This window comes from Rhinolophus hipposideros, assembly GCF_964194185.1.
Source record: "Rhinolophus hipposideros genome assembly, chromosome: 14".
In the NCBI taxonomy this organism is placed as follows: Eukaryota; Metazoa; Chordata; class Mammalia; order Chiroptera; family Rhinolophidae; genus Rhinolophus; species Rhinolophus hipposideros.
Genome location: NC_138060.1, coordinates 14,288,859 through 14,308,810, shown reverse-complemented (window position 1 = coordinate 14,308,810; position 19,952 = coordinate 14,288,859). Strand labels below are relative to the sequence as shown.

General features: G+C 44.4%; 1 protein-coding gene and 1 long non-coding RNA gene across 5 annotated transcripts in view; one reads left to right on the top strand and one right to left on the bottom strand.

Annotated features, from left to right (window-relative positions):
• The window catches only part of FHIT (fragile histidine triad diadenosine triphosphatase), a 1,470,686-nt gene that overhangs the window by 26,818 nt on the left and 1,423,916 nt on the right, over positions 1-19,952 (bottom strand). The gene's annotated exons all lie outside the window — the stretch shown is intronic.
• LOC308507446 overlaps positions 1-19,952 on the top strand; it is a 148,978-nt gene that overhangs the window by 125,206 nt on the left and 3,820 nt on the right. The gene's annotated exons all lie outside the window — the stretch shown is intronic.

Sequence of the window (19,952 nt, the reverse complement as noted above, 5' to 3'; positions counted from 1 at the left end):
TCATCTCAAGTCTCCTTTTAAAGTAAATTTACTTATGTTAAAAATAAAAGTAGATTAAAAAAAAAAAAAGAAAGAAATGAAACAGTGTGGGAAGTATGGCATTAAACGTGGCATTACCTTTGGAAGATGGTCCAGAGGTGGGAAGTACAGCTGAGGTGAGGGAAGCAACTGGATATGTGAGGTTCAAGTGTGGGTTTCCTGAACGTGGATGTGATTGTTTCTATTGGGATGAACTGTAGCATGCTTTAGACATTTTTTTTTTTGACAGATTTTGGAAGTCAAAGTAATGTCATATTATAATAGCTCTAAAGAAAAACAGCATAATGAGCTGCAAGGATGGGAAAACTTTGGGTAGGAAGTGTGGAAGGAGACATGGCAGAAGAGGTGCCATCTTAGATGATGTGAACACTGATTAGAAATCCATTAAGCAGAAAGCTGGGGAAAGGGTATTTCAGGCAGAGGGAACAACAGGTATAGAGTATCCAGGAAACAGGAAGCTCGATGGTTGAATAACTGGCTAGAAGAGTGAGGGAAGATTATTTGCAGCCTGTGGGTTTGACTAAGAAATGTGGATTTTATTTTTGTGTGCACAGAAGATATTAAAGGGTTAGAAGCAGAGAACTAAAGGGACTAGGATAACTTTTCATAAAAAGATGACTGTCTGGAGAATGAATCGGAGGGCGACAGCTACTGCAACAGCCAGACAGGAAGTAATGGGAGCTGGGGTGGCAGGGATGAGGAAGGGACAGAGGGGTGCTCGGTGGCCCTGTAAACCAGTGTGGTGGTGAGTTAGCAGCAACATGCACAGCTTGTGTGTGGGGCTCGGCCCCTCCCTATAGACAGACCTCTGCCTCTGCTGGCTTCCTTCCTCACACCTTATAAAGCACACCTTGGCTCCCCTGCTCAAGGCTTCGGTGAACTAGTGTGAAAATCCCTCCCTTCCTGCCTGATATGTGCCCCCTCGTCAATCATACATTTCTCAACATCCCTAAGTCGCCAGGAAGCCTTCTTGGGCCATTTAGATCGGCGCAGGGTTACATTTCATGATTTTGGATGTTTTCTCGCTTTCTCTGTCGCAGTCAACATCCTGTGAGCACACATTTCCTCCCTAAACACCAAACGCTTTTCTCTAAGTGCTGGTTATGGAGCAGACAATCCCTCACCTTGGGCTTTCTTGGTATCCTAATGAATTGCCTTAGGAATTACCTTTCACTTCATTAGGCCAAAAAAAAAAAAAAAGAAAAAAGGTATTGTTTCAACCACATTTACTTCCTTAGAACCCCGAGGTTCTTCAAATATTTTGTGCATAAATATGTTAATTGCCTTCCCTCTTACTCTCTATCTGGAGGATCTTGTGAACTGGAACCCTAGACTAATCATTAGATGGTGAGACCTCTAAGTGCAACCAAATTACCCCTGCTTCCCTCCGTTCACTGTGAGGGTCCCCAAAGCCCAGACCTTTGCCCTTTGTGGAGAGAGATTCAGGTAATCAACAAAGCATTCATCATTTCATTAGTTGCCAAAGCTCTGACTCAAGCCTAACGTGCTTGAGTCAAAGCAAAAGATTTTTTTAGTGCTGCCAGTGGGGCCAAAATGCTGAAATAAGCTCTTATATTAATTAATGGTATCCTACTTTCACAGAGCATAGAGTGTTGATGTTTAAGAATTTGTAACCCCCAAAAGTATTTATTAACTAGAAAAATCACAGCCCTGGAAAATAATTATGCCAAACCACTGTACTATAACAGAACCCAATTGCTTATCCAATTATACATTAAAGTATCACATTGTCAAGCCCATTGCCAGAGCAGGAAATGCAACTTCGCCAGCATCACAGTTTGGACCAGATATTACTCAATTGACTGTATGTACTGTGAATGGTCTTCTGAGCATCTTGTACACCCTATAAAACCTGTACAAACTAAGGGGGGCAACTCATGCCAGCCATCAGAAAAGCACTTTAATTGGTTGGACCGTGGAGTTTGCAGTTTTCCATCAGAAGCTTGTCTGGAGCGGCTCAGAAAAAGAGAAACCCTGGTTTCTAGTTCTGTGCAGCTGATTTCAATTACAACATCAAACAAGTCATTTCCTGTAGGCAGAGCAATCAGGGGCCAACCTGGAATCTGGAAAAGATTAAAGGGCCTCCTGGGTCTGAGGCACTGCCCCCGGCTGGCCACCTTTAGAACTTCCTTACCTGACAGCAGAGGACTTAAGGGACAAGACTTGGGAACTAGGTGATGAGGGGCTACTGGGGGTTTAATATAGGAGTCACTACATTTGAGAATTATCGGCACAGAGAGAGTGAAGGGCAAACTTGACTTATTCTTAGGGCACCCACTGCGGAAATTTTCTTCACAGCTTACTCCAGTGAGCCTCATGTTTGTAAGGGATGAGACCGATCCTGCCTAACCGTTGGCTTTAGCATTTCGGATGAAAAGCCCATTATGGCAACAGCTTGACCACCAGGGTTCAGTGGAGTCACCAGTTGTATTCACCCAGCGGTTCAATGCTCTTCAAATTATAACAAGCACTCCATAATAGCCACTTTGGGAACAAAGCCTCCTGTCCAGCTGCCATGTTTATGGTAGAGATCACCGCATCACAGTAACGTCCTTCTTTGGATTCTCCCAGCTTGCTATGTCAGATACCCTGTAGTAGGTTTGCAAGAAGCATTTGGCAAACGTGTCACTAAATTGCACTTTCCCTCCCAACTTATTGGCTGTGCAAATGCATCATTCCCATTTTTCCAGACGGAACACCCGCATCTCTAAGGAACTTCTAAGTTCAACCAACATCACATGGCTAATTAGGATCCATATTTGTTTGGATTAGAAATACAGTTTGCTGGCTCCTAGTGTACTCATGGATCCACTCTGTAAATTCTTGGGAACGTTTCTTTGGTTAATGTTTTTGAAAACATGGTGGACAAAGCCACACAGAAAAGAAAGCCAAGGTTGCAAATAGAGACCAACCCCCACACTGGGTTCAGGTCTGGTTGGGCTGGGCTGCCTCATCTGGATGGGCAATTGCATCTCAGAGCAGTTTATAGCAAATAATGGCTGATGACCAACACCGGGCTCCATCATAACTGAGCTTGATGGTTTTTCAATAGGTGGGAAATTGGGGAAGCAACAGGGACTACAGACTTCTGCCAGTTTGATTTCCTTAGGCCTCCTGTTTCTAATAGTATGTTCATGGAGAAATAGAATGAAAGCTCTTCTGAAAGAAAGGTTGTGATGGAGCAAACTTAGGACAAGGACATATTTATTCAAAAAGCAATTTTCTTGGCCAGTCAAGTTCTGAAAGCTTTTCCCCTGTGTTTGGGATACCAGTGCTCAATCTAATAATGTTCCCCTTTATTCCTAGAGTGATGTCAACCTGTGGTGTTCAGAATATGGAAAGGGAAAGGCAAAGGGCCCATTCTGTTCGACTGTCCTGGACATTTTGTTTCATATACACTGTGGCTTCTTTTTTCAGAGGCACCTTATAGAATTTAGAAGCATGGTCCAGGCAAGATAGCTGCCCCATCAGGAGGTTGGGATGTCTGCACTGCGAGAAGTTAAGCCAACACACAACAGGCAAGCAAATGCATGTAACCATAAATGCAGCCTCAGAATCCTGCTCAACACAATGCTCCAGGCAATAATATCTGGGCCCTCAAGACAAAAGCCCCCTGGAGAAACTGAACTAGGTTGGCGGTTGCACAATACAGGTCCCCCAAGCCCTGGAAGCTCGTTTCTCTGCAGCGCTCATTAAATTATTCAGCAAATGGTGCCATGTCTACCGTGCACTGGCACACTGTATTACCCTGTGCGATGGTGAGCAAGCCGGAAAATGCCTAGTGCTTGGGGGGGCTTACAGCTAGGAGAGAAGGCAGGCAGTAGGGACTCATCCAAACTATTACTACCATGACAGAGACTAAGAATGAGAACTACAGCAGACAATATGGTCAGGGAAGACTTCTCTCAGGAAGTGACAGTGAAGCTGAGAGGGATCACCAAGTGCAAATAGCCAGAGGTGTCTGCGTGGTCTCTGACCTGGCTGCAGCCCAGTGCCTGAAGCAGAGAGAGGAAGTACCCAAAGAGAGTAAAAGATGAGGTGGAGACGAGGGTGAATCTCCCTTCCTCTGGTACTAGGGGTGCAAGTGCCAGAAGAGAAGAGGGAGGGATTGGATGATTCATTTGGTCATATCACCTTTGTCTAGCACCTACTTTTACTTTTTGCTAGGCTAAGAAGAATGATAATCAGGTGAAGACTGAGAAAGTCCAGACTTGGTGAGGTGAAGGTGAAGAACTGGGCCCAGCTTTGGCTCTGAGCATGGGCAGTGCCACTTTGTGGTTTGATTTGTGCTTACTGGGCCTCTCCCTCACCTTCACATCGGGCTTTGCTAGTAGGAAACTATCCACAGAAAAGCAGGTGAGCAGCAAGTTATCTGCACAAGTGGTGACCACCACGGAGCAGGTTCCCGAATGTTGACCATATGTTTGGCAGAGCTAAAAGCGCTACCCTAGCACCATCCGGCCAGCTGCCTGGCACCAGCACCCACGTGCTGGCAGATGAAAAATGACTAACATAAAATCTATATTCCAAAGGTGCTCACTACTCTGCTGGATTGGTTACGATTGCTTCTTTCTACAAGACTGCCGTTCTGCCTCTGGTTACAAAACTGCACCCCTTCTAAGTAACCTACCTTCTGTCACTCACAGATCCATTCATTTTTCTTGGAGCTGTTCCAATGCCCTTCAAAGAACCTGGCCCGTGTGAGCTGCACAAACAAATTAGGAGCCAACCTTTCCCAAACGCCTCTCTCTATTTCATTTAAAAACCTTCTTTAATGAAGACATAAAGCCTTGGATATGGCTGAAATGCTAAGCTTACCAAGTGTGACAGCAGATCTTTGTCACAGAGGATTTCAAACGTCTTTTTTTGTGTTTTTTTTGTTAAAGCCAGAATACTTAAATGGAATAAAACGAAGGTTTCCCTGTTGCCTGCTCAACTGTTTGTTTTAAATACCCAGTAAGTGACCATAATCCAGAAATCAGCACAAACAGAGATATAAGGCAACTGCAAACACACACATACCTCTTCAGCACAGTGAATTAAAATGCAATGCCAGGCTTGTTGTGACTATTTCAACCCATAAGGCTAGAAAAGAGATACCCTTACTTTTTCAGCTTCCTGCTGTGAATCTAACCTCCCAATTATTTATTACTGATATGCTCAAGAGGCCAGGTCTTTATTTATATTTATATTTGTAGATATAAATATAAATAATATACATAATGTGAACTATAAATATATAAATAAGTATAAATTCTCTCTCTCTCTCTCTCTCTCTATATATATATATATATATATATACATATATATATTTCCCCTCGGCTTGGTTCATATATATATATATATATATATATATATATATATATATATATATATATGGCGTGATTAAAAAAATAGTATCTTTGATATTCCCGTTAAAGCTGAAAATATCACTGTTGGGAGTTATGCCTTCATGAATGAAAAACCCATAAAAATCTTTTAAGGGTCCTAATCTTTTAATTAATCTCACTGCAGTACTGTGAAAGGGTTTAAAGAAGTTTGGTTGGTTTTTAAAGGATAAAAGATCAAAATGCTTTAAAATAGTTTTATAATTTCAGGTATCAATTTAAAGGCCCAGACTTTACAATTTTAATATTTTAAAAATGCTTGTTCCTAGAATCAGGGCTCTCCACAGAGCTTTAAAGGTCTCCAGTCTGACATCATAGCACATCTTTCTGCCATTTTGTTTCCAAGGGACACTGACGCCCTGGTTTGAATGCTCCGGGGCTGAGGAGATGACTACTCTCTGAGACTGTCTGACCCTTACCTGACGAGCTGTGCTGGGAGACCATTTTTCCTCACCCTGAGTCTGACTCTCCCTTCCCCCATCTACCCATAATGTCACATAGCATAAGATCAAGTTGGTGAATTTGAGCTATACCTAAATCTGGCAATACGGTGGGCTTGATTCGATCCTCGGGACCACTCTGGCATTGCTGGGGGGAGGATAAACTGGAGCAACCTCTTTGGAAACAATGTGGCATTATCTCTCAATTTGACAATGAAAAAACCCTATGACCTAGGAATACTATTCTTGAGTATATGCCTGAGAGAAATTCTTGCCCACATGCATGAGCATGTTCAAAGCAGCTCTGATTAAAATAGGAAAAACCTAGAAATGACCAACATCCCTCAGAGAGTAATCAACTATGATACAGTCATACAATGGAATGTTACACAGTGATCAAAATGATTGTTTGATACAGACAATTAGCCCTTATGAATGAATATTAACATGTTAAGGAAAAAAAATTCCCCAAACATGGAGCATGATGCTTTTTTGTAAAGATAAAAAAAAACCTCAAAAATATATACATTTTAGGAATGCACAGAGATGCCTAAAACTACATAAAGAGAAGGGAAGCAATGGGGACCATGGCATTCAGGATGCTGGATAGGTTAGTGTGGGAGGCAGGAGAATGGTCTGGTATGTGGGCGTATCATATGGTTAGATGCAGGATATTATCAAAACGGTAGCTTTTGTTTGGGGTGATGATTTGCAGATACTCATTGGTCATTAAACATAACTATTTAAATAACGACATAAAAGCAGACCATGAATGAAAACAAACAAAAAATGACCATTGTTGGGCAACATGTGGGATTACAACATAGGAGGATGGCAGTTTCCTTCACTCTTGGAAATCCAGTTTCCATTCTGGGAGCCTCCAGAAGGATTGCAACATGGTAGCATTTGCCATGGAAAAGCATTGAAGTTATTAATTGGATTCCAGATGTCTGAAATTGATGTATCCCTTCACTGAATCCCCCTAGATCTATTTTGGGTATAACACTTCACATAGGAAGCTGTTCTTAATTAAAACTGTGCTGCCTTAGGAGCTTTATGTCTGTGAGACAGTCAGCTAAATGTTCTCCTCTCCATAAATTTGCTCTTATGTCCTATTTCTGAAGCAAAAGTAATACTTGCCTGGATTTTAATAAACATGTCTGCGGTTGTAAATATAAATTTCACATGCTTTCTACATTTCATAATCTCCTTTAGTCCTTTTATGAATATGCTGATCCCTACACCGGGACTGTGTTTTAAGGGACCTGCAGGTCTATCTCCATTTCTGCTGCTCACTATCGGGGACAACGAACAGTATGCTGATTGATATTAGGTCGGTGCAAATGTAATGGCGGTTTAAAAGGTTAAAAATTGCAAAAGCTGCAAGTACTTTTGCACCAACCTAATATTTAGGTAGGAAACACAGACTAGATGTTACAAAAAGCCATTAAATTCCAAGCTATTCTGCTCCTCTCCCTGTTTAATTTTCGCGATAATTGACTCCACTTCAATTATCTAAAGCCTAGTAGCCAATTTATTAGTCCAAGATCTGCGAGTGTTCCTAATTAGTTACTCAGCCTGTGTCTATCAGATGCCAAAATTTAAAATTTTAAAAATCAGACAAACTAATTGTTTGGCAGTCCAGAGGCAAAACAACCCACTGATTGACTGTCCTTTCATTTTGCAAGTGGTTATTTGGGCTTATTTGGGTAGAGAGAGAGCTCATCTACTTACAAAAGGAGGCAGAGTCAAGACTTACTCTTTCAGCCAAAGGGCAGCTAAATCATGAAACACAAATACTGCTCTATGGAAAATGGACCTCTGTCCATGGCCGAAGGAGAGATGTTTTCAGTCCAATGACAGGGAGCCTTCTGCTCTAGGGAAATGAAAACATCAAAGGATGGGAGCCCAAGAATAATGATGGCATAATTATATTATTGTTCTATTACTAGTATTAATTTCTGTTGTGCCCTCACTAAGTGCCAGGTACCAAATTCTGGTACAGAAATGTTCTCATTTAATCATTTTAAGAGTGCCACAGCGTTGTCATCTCCATTTTCAGGTGAGGAAGTTAAGGCTCAGAGACGTGGTCTTATAGCTTGTGGAAGGTGGGGCTATAGGGCCCACTCCCACAACCTTCCTTCTCTCTCTCATGTAACAGTAGTCAACATCTGCTCAGCAATAGAGACTATTGCTTAAGTTGTAGTAGCTAAATCAAAGCACTTTTGCATACAGAATCTCACTGGATTAACTTGGAGCTAGCTAGAGGCATAATATTGTTGTCCCCATTTTACAGAGAAGGAAACAAAGGCCCGGGAAGATGAAGTGAATTGCTTGAGTCTTCCGCAGTCTTAGACTGAAAGTGTCAACATGTTTCTCTACTTAAAAGGACCTTTAATTAAAAATAACGGGTGGCCTGCCTCTAGTTTCTGAATTGGAGAATCACAAATGAAGATGCATATACACATAGGAGGCCCTCTTACTTAAAAAGCAGAAATTAAATGCTAGGTAATGGTCCAGGGAAGCTCCCGCTCAGTCTCCGACCCTTGCCTTCTAATGCTGTGGTTCTGAGTGACGTCGTCCTTGACAGGGCTTTTTTCGGCATGATAGGCTTTTCCTTGCGTTTCACCCTCATCTCTCCTTACTTAAGTAGCACCAGTTCTTTAAATGACCCGCCTTGTCTCACCACCAGCCTTTTGCACATCCTATTCCCTCTGCATGGAATACCTTTCTCCCCCTCTTCCCCCAAGGCTGGACTAGGTGGCCCCTTTGCGTAGCTCCATTTCAGGAACTTTACTGTGTTGTAAGTGCCTTCTCATTTGTCTATCTTTCCCACTAAATTATAAATTCTGTGAAGGCAAAACCATGTTTATTAGCAATATTCAATGTTTCCTAACCCTTCAAAATATTAGTGTCACGTCATTCACTCCAATACCTTAGCAATGAACTTACAAAACCAGAAGTAGGCACATAGTAGGTGTTCAATAAATACTTCTTGCCCAAATAAACCAACCACATTAAATATTCATAGCCATCCTTAGCTTCAAAGAAAGGTTTGATTATGTTCTCGAAACGAAATGTTATAAAACTAATGCAGGAACAGAGACATACTATGAGGGACAGAACAAAATGAGATTTCTTTGTAGCCTTCATCAATCTGAAATTTAACTATATTTACTTAATACATTTTTATGTTACAGTAAACTTATGCAGAATCTGAGTAGAAAGCCAAACTTTGGGTATAGAGAGCCTACTCTTTGCCCTTGGATCCCCAATGGCATGTCCCTCTTTCAAGGATAACTGGAGAGAAGACCGAGTAGCAAGTAGAAAGGCAAATGAAAGGCACGTATGCCTGCTCAGAGGTCAGCTTCCTACCTGATTTGTTCCCCACAATTAATGACAATTTCATTGTTTTAGGGGCTGGATAATCACCAAGGAAGCTGACCTCTGGTTGTCCCACGGCTAATCATCCTTTGAAGGAGAAGTTTGAGAGAAAATGGAAACAGTGTAGAGCACAGGCTGTGGTGTGGGGTACATTTTGGGTAGGCAGTGTGTTCCCGTGGCCAAATCCCCTCCTGAGCTGGCCTCGCAGTGTCACCCACAGACCTTTCACTGGGTGAGGTGGGCATGAGCCCCCGCCCCTGCAGGAGACTTGGCACGATGCCTGCAGGTTTCTACAGATTTCCTTCTCGTCGTGGGCACTCTTCTACGTGGCTTCCTAATTGTATATGTGCACAGTCTGTCTCAAATGCAGTTTCTTTTGCCTCTGCTCACTATGTATTACATTTTTAATCAGTATATATAATTACTTACCACAAGCTGCCAGGCCAGATTTTCTGAGCATTGGTCTAATTAACTTACGCTTGATAATTATGTCTCGGATACCATAGCAGTACACATGGAATTTTCAGATTATGCCTCCAGCTTATTTGATTCCAATAACATGTTCTCTCCAACAGTGGGTTACTTTTGATTTTTTGTTTTTATAAATGGACATCTGATAATTATTTAGGTTTCAAAGTTTCACCCCAAACAAAATCACTCTACTATTTAAGACAGCTTCTCAAGTAATTAACACAGACTGAACGGAAATAGTAGGTTTCTGTGTATTTTTACACATAGAGATCTGTTTTTACTAATAATATAAGCTCAGACTGAGGAAATATTGAAGAATAGAGTTCTGGTGCTCAAATGGCCGTTCCTTCTGTTTTGGGTGGTCTGTGCTTTGCCTTGTTATTTACATTTCCTTTTGGGTTGATGAAAAATGAGAGAAAAGGAGAAGCAACAGAAACAGAGAGCCTCTAAGACTTGTAGGTGAGAAGATCAGCTTCTGGTTGAATTAGGGTATGATAAATTCCCGCGCAAATAATAACCAGTTCACTGAGGGCTTGCTATGTGCTAGACTCTGTGGTAAGTGCCTTGTGGGGATTATCTCATCCAATCACCCCAACAATGCAAAGTGGTAGGTAGGTGTTATAGGCTGAATTATGTCCCCCCAAAAGATATGTTGGAACCCTAACCCCTGTTGCTCAAAATGTAACCTTGTTTGGAAATAGGACTTTTACAGAGATAATCAAGTTAAAATAAGGTCATTAGAGTGGGCCCTCATCCAGGAAGACTGGTGTTCTTGTACAAAAAAGAAATTAGGACACAGAGACAGTCATGCACGCAGAGAGGAGGTCATGTGAAGATGAGGGCAGAGAGCCGGGTGATGGGTCCACCAATGAAGCAATGCCAGACATTGCCAGAAAACCTCCATGAGCTAGAAGACAGGCCTGGAAAGGATTCTTCCTCACTTCCCTCTGAAAGAACCATTCCTGTCCATATCTTGATCTCTAGCTTTGAGAACTGGGAGACAACATATTTCCATGGTTTAAGCTACCCAGTTTGTGGTACTTTGATAAGGCAGGCCCAGAAAACTCACATAGTATGCGTTCCTCTACTCCCCATTTTACAGAAGCCAAGCCTCAGGAAAGCTATGTGATGTGTCCAAGGCCACACGGCTGTCCCACGGCAGGGATAGAGTCTACCCCTGGGCGTTCCTGACTCCCGAGCTATCACCCTAGACCTCACCTGTGCCCCTGCCCCAGTGCTTCTGCCCAGCAGGGTGAAGAGAATCAATGCAACAAGTCCCAGAAGGCTGACACACTGTGATCAATTTCCTGCTTCTCAATTAAGAGTAACATTGAGGTGATCGCTGTTTCAAAATTTATATACAACTTCTTTCATTTGAAACAAAAAATGACTGCTAGAAATGCCTACTTCCTAATTTCTGAAGGAAAACAATTGTTTTAAAGGCAAAAAGATTGTTTTAAAGTGTTATTTTGTTCTCTTTTCACCTCTAACATAAGAGAATAATACACCAAGATATTGTTTGCCCATTATGAAAGGTATTAAGGGGAAAGCAGCAAATAAAATAGCACACCTCAATGAATAGAATTGGAGAAGGAAGGATAGGTAGCCTTCCCCAAGATATCATAACTGATGGAAAGAGCAAGAGAGAGAACAAGCCTGCTCCATAGAGTCCACAGACATGGAATGAAAATAATTCTTGGGACCTTGGTCCAGGAAGGAAAGCATAGGAATAAGAAGACAAACAAAAACAAATCAAGACAAATCTCCAAGAATGTCTACTGGAATGAATCTGAAAGAAGCTTGACACCAGACACAGGAAGGAAGCTCATATCCATTGAGGGCCTATTCCATCTGGTGGGTGCATGAGAGTAAAAGCCATTCAGTTCCCCCAAGATACTTGTGAAGTAGAAGCTATCACCCCCACTTTACAGGAAACGGGCTCTGAGCAGTGAACAAATTAACTCCAGGTCAACTGCCTCCCTGGTCCAGCAAATCCATAGCAGTCCCTGCACAAGACGACATTATGAAAGTATTGTCCTTGAGACACTAAGGAAGAGTCGAAAGGAGAACTGCCTTCCCCTGGGTAGACTAGTAGTGTCGCTATGGCAATGGGTATGGGAGCGCCAGCTCACACTCCAAACATGGGCTTCTCATCACTGAGAGTTTGCACAAATTACACCTAAAGTCCTCTAGAAGAGTTCTTATCATTCTGAGCCATGTCAGCTCCTTTGAGAGTCTGATCAAAGCAATGATCCCTTCCCCTAGAAAAAGTATATGTGTGCACGGCGCACACACACACACATTTACTTGATGTGAAATTTCCCTGGAGGAATCATGCGTCACAACTTTAGAACTCACGAAGGATACTTATGTCCCAAGGAGCCCAGCAATGTCATGACACTATTAAAACATATAATGTGCCATGGCACACCTTGATCTGGAAAGTTCCTCTTCTCAGTCAGTGGCTTGTATTTCTATGTTACTACATCTGTCTCCACCACAGTTGGGGAGCTCTACTGTGCTGCTTTGTTCACCTTTATTCACTTCGCACATCAGTGCCCCTTACAGAATAGGCATAAAGTGAATGTTGGGTGAATGTGCAGTCAGAAAACTACCCTTGAACCAATCCAGAAGACCTGGACTTGAGGCCCAGCCTTCCAGGTGGGTCATGTTGCTTCCACTCCTTGATTCTTGCTTTCCTCCACTATACTATTAAATGGCAATCATTCCATGGCTAGTCCTCCTATTTCTGACAAGTTGTGGAAGGAATATAAACAATACAAGTGAAAGCGATTCCTAAGAGTAACGCCTGTTCAATAGTGAGCACCCATTGTGTGCAGACACAGTTTTACTCATAAAGACACGGTTTTACTATAAAGTCATTAATCCTTCTGTGTACTGTAGGAGGCTGGTACTGCTAATATCCCTCATCTCATAAACGGGCTAGGTGAGCCCAGACAGGTCTGGGAATGGGTGCAAGCAGGCACAGCGCTGGGGTGCAAACACCAGCTGGTGCCAGCGCTGAGCCTCCTGATGCCCTGTGTAGTGTCTCCCTCTAGGCTAGGCAGTGCCATACAGATGTCTGAATGGGTAATACCAAGAAGGCAAAAGGTCTCTGTAGGCCCTCTATTAACATGATGGAGCTGGAGAGGGTTTGAGGGATGCTAGAACCAGATTACCGGAAGAGCTCAGTATTATAACTGCAACCGGCTCGCATGTCAAATCTCCAGGAATGAACCTCAGCATCTCTGGCAGAGCCACACTGGCCTGGGATGTAGCCCTTTTGTGAAAGACAATTACCTGCCCTGCCTCCACCTTTCCTTTCCCACAGACATTGCCCAAAACACCAAGTGCAGCCCTGCAGGGGCCAGCCAATACCATGGGCGAGAAGCAGCAGACTCCTGGAGGACACTGGGTGTTTGGAAGTAGGGGACCCAGGCCCTTTCTAAAGGCTGTTAGATACACATATACCTTGTGCTGGCCAAAACAGACACACCTGCAGGCTATTCAGCGGTGGCTCACCTGCCTGTGACCGCTCAGCTCATGCCACACCACACACTGTCCGCTGTTTCCTACTTCAAACAATGCCCCTTTCCCTCCTCTAATCTTTTGTCTGAGAGTTCCCACTTGTACAGCTTTCAAGGGGAACACAACCCAGATGTATCTTGGATGGAATTCCAAATATTCTGTAAACCTTATCTTCACTCCCGAGCAGTCGAATGGCAGTAGTTAATGTATAGGCTGGGGACAGAGCAGTGACCAAGCCCTAACCATGTCCTCTCAGAGCACATGGCCCAGGTGGGCCACCCAGACACTAATTTGCACCTGCAGAAAGTGAGGAAAGTGCTGTGATGGGGGAAATCTGGGCAGCTGTGGGAACACTGAAGGAGGGTGACTAATCCAGCCTGGAGAAGAGGGGTACGCTGGGGTCCGAAAGGCTGAATATCTTCCCTGCCTTTATGATAAAAATCCAAGATACCACACTGAGCACAATGCTAAGTGCCTGCATGCCTCACCTCACTTAATTTAAGACATTTTGTGAGGCTGCTTAGAGCATTTTCCCCACCAACAGTTCTTCTCTTAGCTAGCTCCTCTGGGCCTGACCTTGAATGTAACCCCTTTAAAGAGCATTGCTGGCCTACCTTAAGTTGCGTGACCCCCTCCAGTCCCACCATAGTGTGTTTTCCTCAATGGGTGGCAGTCTGCAGCCTTGCTACTCTGAGTGTGGACCACAGATAACATCATGAGGGGGCTTGTTAGAGACTCAGAGTCTTAGGCTCCAGCCCAAGTGAATCTTAAGCTCATGAAAGCTGCCTTGTCCTGTGCAGACACCACTTGCCCCATGCAGCTCTTGGGCTCTTAAATTTTGGCTAGTCTGAGCTGAGGTGGACTATAAGTATAGAACACACACCAGATTTTGAAGACTTACTGAAAACCAAAATGTGAAATTTCTCATTAATTGTTTTATATTGATTACCTATTGAAATGATATTTGGGATATTTTGAGTTAAAAATATATTAAAATAATTTTATCTGCTTTTTTGTGTGTTTTTTTTTTCCTTAAAAAAACACAACATGGCTACTATAAAGTTTAGAATTACGTGTCTGGTTCACATTAGATTTATTTGGCTAGGGCTGCTTTAAAATGTGAGAAGCGCTTTCTAGGGTAATGGTCATGAATGAGTGCTGGCAAACCACAGCCCATGGGACAAAGCTGGCTCAGTCCCTGTTTTGGTAAATAAACTTTCCTTGGAACACAGTCATGCTCACTTATTACATATTGTCTGTGACGGCTGTCGTGCTACAAGAGCAGAAGTTAGTAGGTGCCATAGAAACAGAATAGCCTCCAGAGCCTAAAATATTCACCATCTGGCACTTTCCAGAAAAAAGTTTGCCAACCCCTAGTAAGAGCATTGGTTCCAGAGTCGGATTGCATGGCTCAAAATTGTGGCCCTACTACTTTTCAGTATACGTAAGATAGGGCAAGCTATTTTATGTCTGTGCCTTAATTTCCGTATCTGAAAACAAGGATTAAAGTGCCTTCCTTATAGAGCTGTTACAGAGATTAAATTAGTTGATGCATGTGCAATTCTTTCAGTAGTGCCTTGGACATACTCCTAGTAGGTTCTCAATAAACATTAGCCATCATTGCTGTTATTGCTAGCAATTAGCACAAGTTATAATTACACATTTTTGCTGTTACCCTTTTTCTTATGTGTTGCCCTGCCAGATTAAAAATGCCAGGACAGCAGGGATATTTTCTTGTTCCAGCTGTTTAACTGGGCAGTTACTGGCACATAGTAGAGATTTCATGAATATTTGTGGAATGAATGAGGTGCCGAAGAAAGTCATTTGCCTAAGGCTACTTGGCCAATAAGTGGACAGGGCTTGGACCTGCTTCTTTCTGCTCCTGAGCTCTTTGCCTCTCCTGCGACATCAAGTGTGGTGTCTAGACCAGTGACATCCACATCACCTGGGAGCTTGTTGGAAATGCAAAATCTTAGGCTCCACCCCAGACCGACTGAATCAAAAGCTCTATTTTAACAAGAACTCCAAGAGACTAATGGACACGTTAGAGTTTGAAAAACATTACTGTGGACTATAATTCCCAGTTAAGAAACATCTGCTTATTCACACAATGAGTAATTCATGGAGTAACATCAGTCTTCCCACCGAGCACTCTGTTTCGACCCCCTAATACCAGAGCTGATGATTTCTGTTCACCCCATGAGGGCCTGAGCGTGTCCAGGTTCTGCAGTAAATGTCACTGTGCTGTGTCAGAAACTGTCGTTTCTCCTACCAGGTTCAAACCACTGCAACACTGGGGTGACCTCTTTGCACAGAACTCTGCGTAACATTCCACACCAGCGTGTGATGACCAAGCTCCAGCGGATACAGGGGGATCTGAAAATCCACTCCCAGAAAATTTCCTCCTGGGTGTTTGCCTCAGTGAATTGGTTCTCCTGTGCGTTTCACACACTAGTGGGTGCACCATCAAAATATACAATCCATCCCGAAATGTAATAGCTCAGGCACCTTTCTTTTTGATTCTCCAAATGGAAGCAAATCATCTCTTACTCATAATACAAACCAATTAAAATTCTACCCACACTATTTTTCTTGCTGCCTAGCTCCAAGGTTCTCCACTCTTCACCTAACTATTGTCTTAGAAATGGCACCTCAGAGAATGAGGATGTTTAAGATGAACACAAAATCTTACAATAGATTCCCATTTGTCACAGCAAGAAGTTTCAAATTGTGGTCATCAGATGAACATTTGAAATTAGAAAAAGACTGATTAGCATAATTCTTAAAGGTCTGAACTCTAAACTCACAGATGGCCTCTGAGAGGATTGATGGCACATAAAGGAGATTACGATAAATCTAATTAGTTAAGGGGTGTTCCCGTTTCTCGAGTCAAGTGGTGAGCAGTGGAGAAGAAGTGATGGATGGACAGATAGATATAATGAAGCCCTGTGAAAGTCTTTCTGATTCCCATTTACCATGATGGAGCACATTACCCCATTAACGGTTCTGTGAGCTAACACAGCCAAAGTTTGACGCTATGACCTCGAAAATGAATCGGAATTGCCTGCCCGGCTCTTTACATGTATCCACAGGATTTAAATGAGCCTGAAAACTCTGGATGCCCACTGAGGAGCCATGCCCGCAGTGTGGGCTGGAAGGTCCCCTTCAGGAACAGGTCTTCCACCAAGCTGGTTACTAAAGACACTCAGGCAGAGCCCCACAGATTTTCAGCTCCCACTGTTCTACAGCTTGAATTTCCTAGGAAATGTGCTCTGGTTTGCCCAGGTTCCCCATGTGACGTGCTGACATAGACTGCTGTTGTTCTCCTCATTGGAGATGATGGCTGCACATTATCCCCATCACATGAGGATTAGGGACCTAACGGCAGGGTCTGAGGAAGACAATTGGCAAGACAGGGCTCCTTTCTTGAGAGGCTCATGACTCAGTGACAGAGATGTGAGAGAAATAACAGTACAGAACGTTCCACAGGCTAGGTGCAAAAGGAGGACTGGACCGGCTTCAACAGCTCAGGGAACAGAGTGGAAACAGTGGTTGTCCATCAGTCAAAAATCATGGGAAGAGGTGGAACTCACGTGGCATTTGGAAAAAGTTCCACCTCTCCCTGGATGACCACAACCACCTCCTAAATACGTTCTTGCTTCTACTCTTGAGCCGCGACAGTCCAGCATCATTTAAAAATATAAATCATATCATTTGACCCTCTCCAATACTAATCAAAGCTGACATTTATTGAGCACTGCTGTGCGCTCAGCACTGATCTAAGCACACGCATACATTATTTCATTCAATCTCCACAATCGCCCTGTGCGCTACGTACGAGTATCTTCCTTGTATTACACGAGGAGACTGAAGCACCAAGAGGCTACCTGGGACCAGAAGTAGAAGAATTTAAGACAAGGCATCCTGCCTCCAGAACTCAGATTCTTAAACCCTGTAACTCCTATTCTTTGTCTGGTCCCTGTCCTCCCATCATACATGGAATAAAATCCGAGCACCTCCAATGTCTCCCATGCTCACTGCTCCAGCACAGCCTGCACTTGTGTTACCCTCCATCTGCCTGGAAAGGTTTCCCTGTGCTCTCCCGGACCCAACCCGGAAGCATCAGGCTGACCTGGATTCTCAGCTCTCTTCTTTGCTTTACTCCCCTTCCTACCCAGGTGATCTCATTCAAGGCTATGACTTGAAATACTATCTCCATGACTCCCAAATTTGTTTCTAGCCTAGAAATCTCTAATGAATTCCAACTATGTATATTCTGATGGTTTCTACTGCATGTGTAGAAGGCACCTCATATTTCTTATAACCAAAAGTGAACACTGTGGTGACAGAGCCAGGAGTGCAGTTTCCAGGCTCTCGCCCTCACGTGGAAAGGTGCTGGCTGGGGTAGTAAATGGCCATCAACTGTGATTGGATGGCCATCAGCTGTGGCTAGTTGGCCTTCAGCTGTAACCAGTGAGCCATTGGCCACAAATATAACTGCCGTGGCTACACTAGCAGTAAATGAGAGCTAGCAAGAAGATGGTGGCTGAGCTAGCAAGTGCGGACTGAAGTTAGCACAATGGATTGCAGCTAGCAAGTGGGGTTGGTTGGTTGATAGAAAAGTGGATGGCAGGTTGCAGATCAAATGGCTCCTGCTTCCTAGTCTCCAACCCAGCCGCCAGCGAGACTATAGTGGTATGACTCCCCTACCTATGGCTCCGTGGGGGTTCCTTTTGGCCTTACCATGTTCTGCATTCTTATGTGGGGAGCGGGGGCAGAGACCCGGCATGCTACCCTGCATGACACATGGCGCAGCTAGCAGGGTACGGTGCCAGCCAAAGCTCTCCGAAGGGCGGTGGAGCAGTTTGTGCGTATGAACACTCATTCTCAGGAAGACCAGGAGAAGCAGCTGCCCGAGAGCTGGACCCCTGTGGAGGGATGGACGGTTCTCCTACCAGCATAGGCTGGAGAAAGCAAAGGTTCTTGCAGCCCTGTGGGCTGGGAAGTGCTTGCTGAGGCCCTCACCCCCAGGTTGGGGAGGACTTGGAGCCCTCTCTTTGCAGAGAGGGCACACATTGTGAGGCTAATGCACAGACCTAGCGAGTGACTGTGGACTATGGGGAATTGCCTTCCATCCCTGATTTGATGGACCGCTTGACTGTTTGCTTGGGAACATATCACCATGTAGTGGAACCGGTGGATGTTTGCTTCTGAGTCTTGAGCGGCCACCATCAAGAATATGTAAGCACCTTGACTGTGAGCTGCTGTTGTTCCAGCACGGTACCCTGAGAGGCCCAGAGAGAGTGGCAGTGCCCTGAGAGCCCTGGCTGAGTCCAGAAGTCTGGCTGTGCCCAGAGAGAGTGGCAGTGCCCTGAGAGCCCTGGCTGAGTCCAGAAGTCTGGCTGTGCCCAGAGAGAGTGGCAGTGCCCTGAGAGCCCTGGCTGAGCCCAGGAAGTCTGGCTGTGTCCAGAGAGAGTGGCAGTGCTGAGAGGCCCTGGCTGTGCCTGGGGAGACTGGTGGTACCCTAAGAAGCCCAGGAAGTCTGGCTGTGCCCAGAAGGACTGGTGGTGCCCTTATAAACCCTGGCTGTGCCCAAAGAGCCTGCCTGTGTCCAGGATATTGCATTCACCTCCAGGCTCCTCGCACAGGGCCCCTCGCAGAAGACGCTTGTCTCGTAGATTGTGAGGTGAGACCCTGTAGGGGTGGAGTGTGGGGACATTGCCAGGAGGGCAGTTCCCAGGCTCTCAGCCTCATGTGGAAAGGTGCTCACTCAGGTAGTAAATCCAACTGTGATTGGATGGCCAGCAGCTGTGGCTAGTTGGCTGTCAGCTGTAACCAGTGAGCCATTGGCCACTAATATAACTGCCGTGGCTATGCTAGCAGCAAATGGGGGCTAGCAAGAAGATAGTGGCTGAGCCTACAAGTGGTGCAGTGAGGGTTGCGAACAGTGTGGCTCCTGCTTCCTGTGTCTCTAACCCAGCCGCCAGCGAGAATACAGTGGTATGACTCCCCTACCCATGGCTCCATGGGTGTTCCTTTTTGGCCTCCACCATATCCAGAGTTCTTATGTGGGGAGCAGGACTAGAGACCCCGCATGACACCCTGCATGACAAACACCTTACTTATAGCTCCCCCACCCTACTTCAGTCTTTCTAATAAATACAACTAAACATCCAGCGGAGACTCCTTAGCTTCTGAGCCCCCATATTCAACTCCATCAACAAAATCTACCTGATGTGTTTCCAGGACACATTGCCAAATGGCCTAGTTCATTCCACCTCCACTGACCTATTATCCCTATCGTAACCCACTGTGATAACATAATTGATCCCCTTGCTTGCACTCTGACTTTCCTTCAACCCAGCCAGAGTGAGCCTTGTAAAACTTGGATCACGTCGTTTGCTTGTCTAAGACCCTCCGACTCCAATCTCATCCCAGGCCCACAAGACCTGTAGGCCACTGCCTGTCTCAGTCACAGCTTCTCTATCTGCTGTCTAGAGTGCCTGGCCCACTGGCCTTTCTGTTTCCTGAGTGTGCCAAGCTCTTCCTGGACCTATGGCTTTGGAAATCACTATTAATTCTGCTTGGAAAACTCTGACCCCAGGTTTCCCCAGACTTGCCTCTTGTCCTTGAGGTATCAGGTGAAATATTACTTCCTTGGTGAAGCCTTTTCTGACATTTC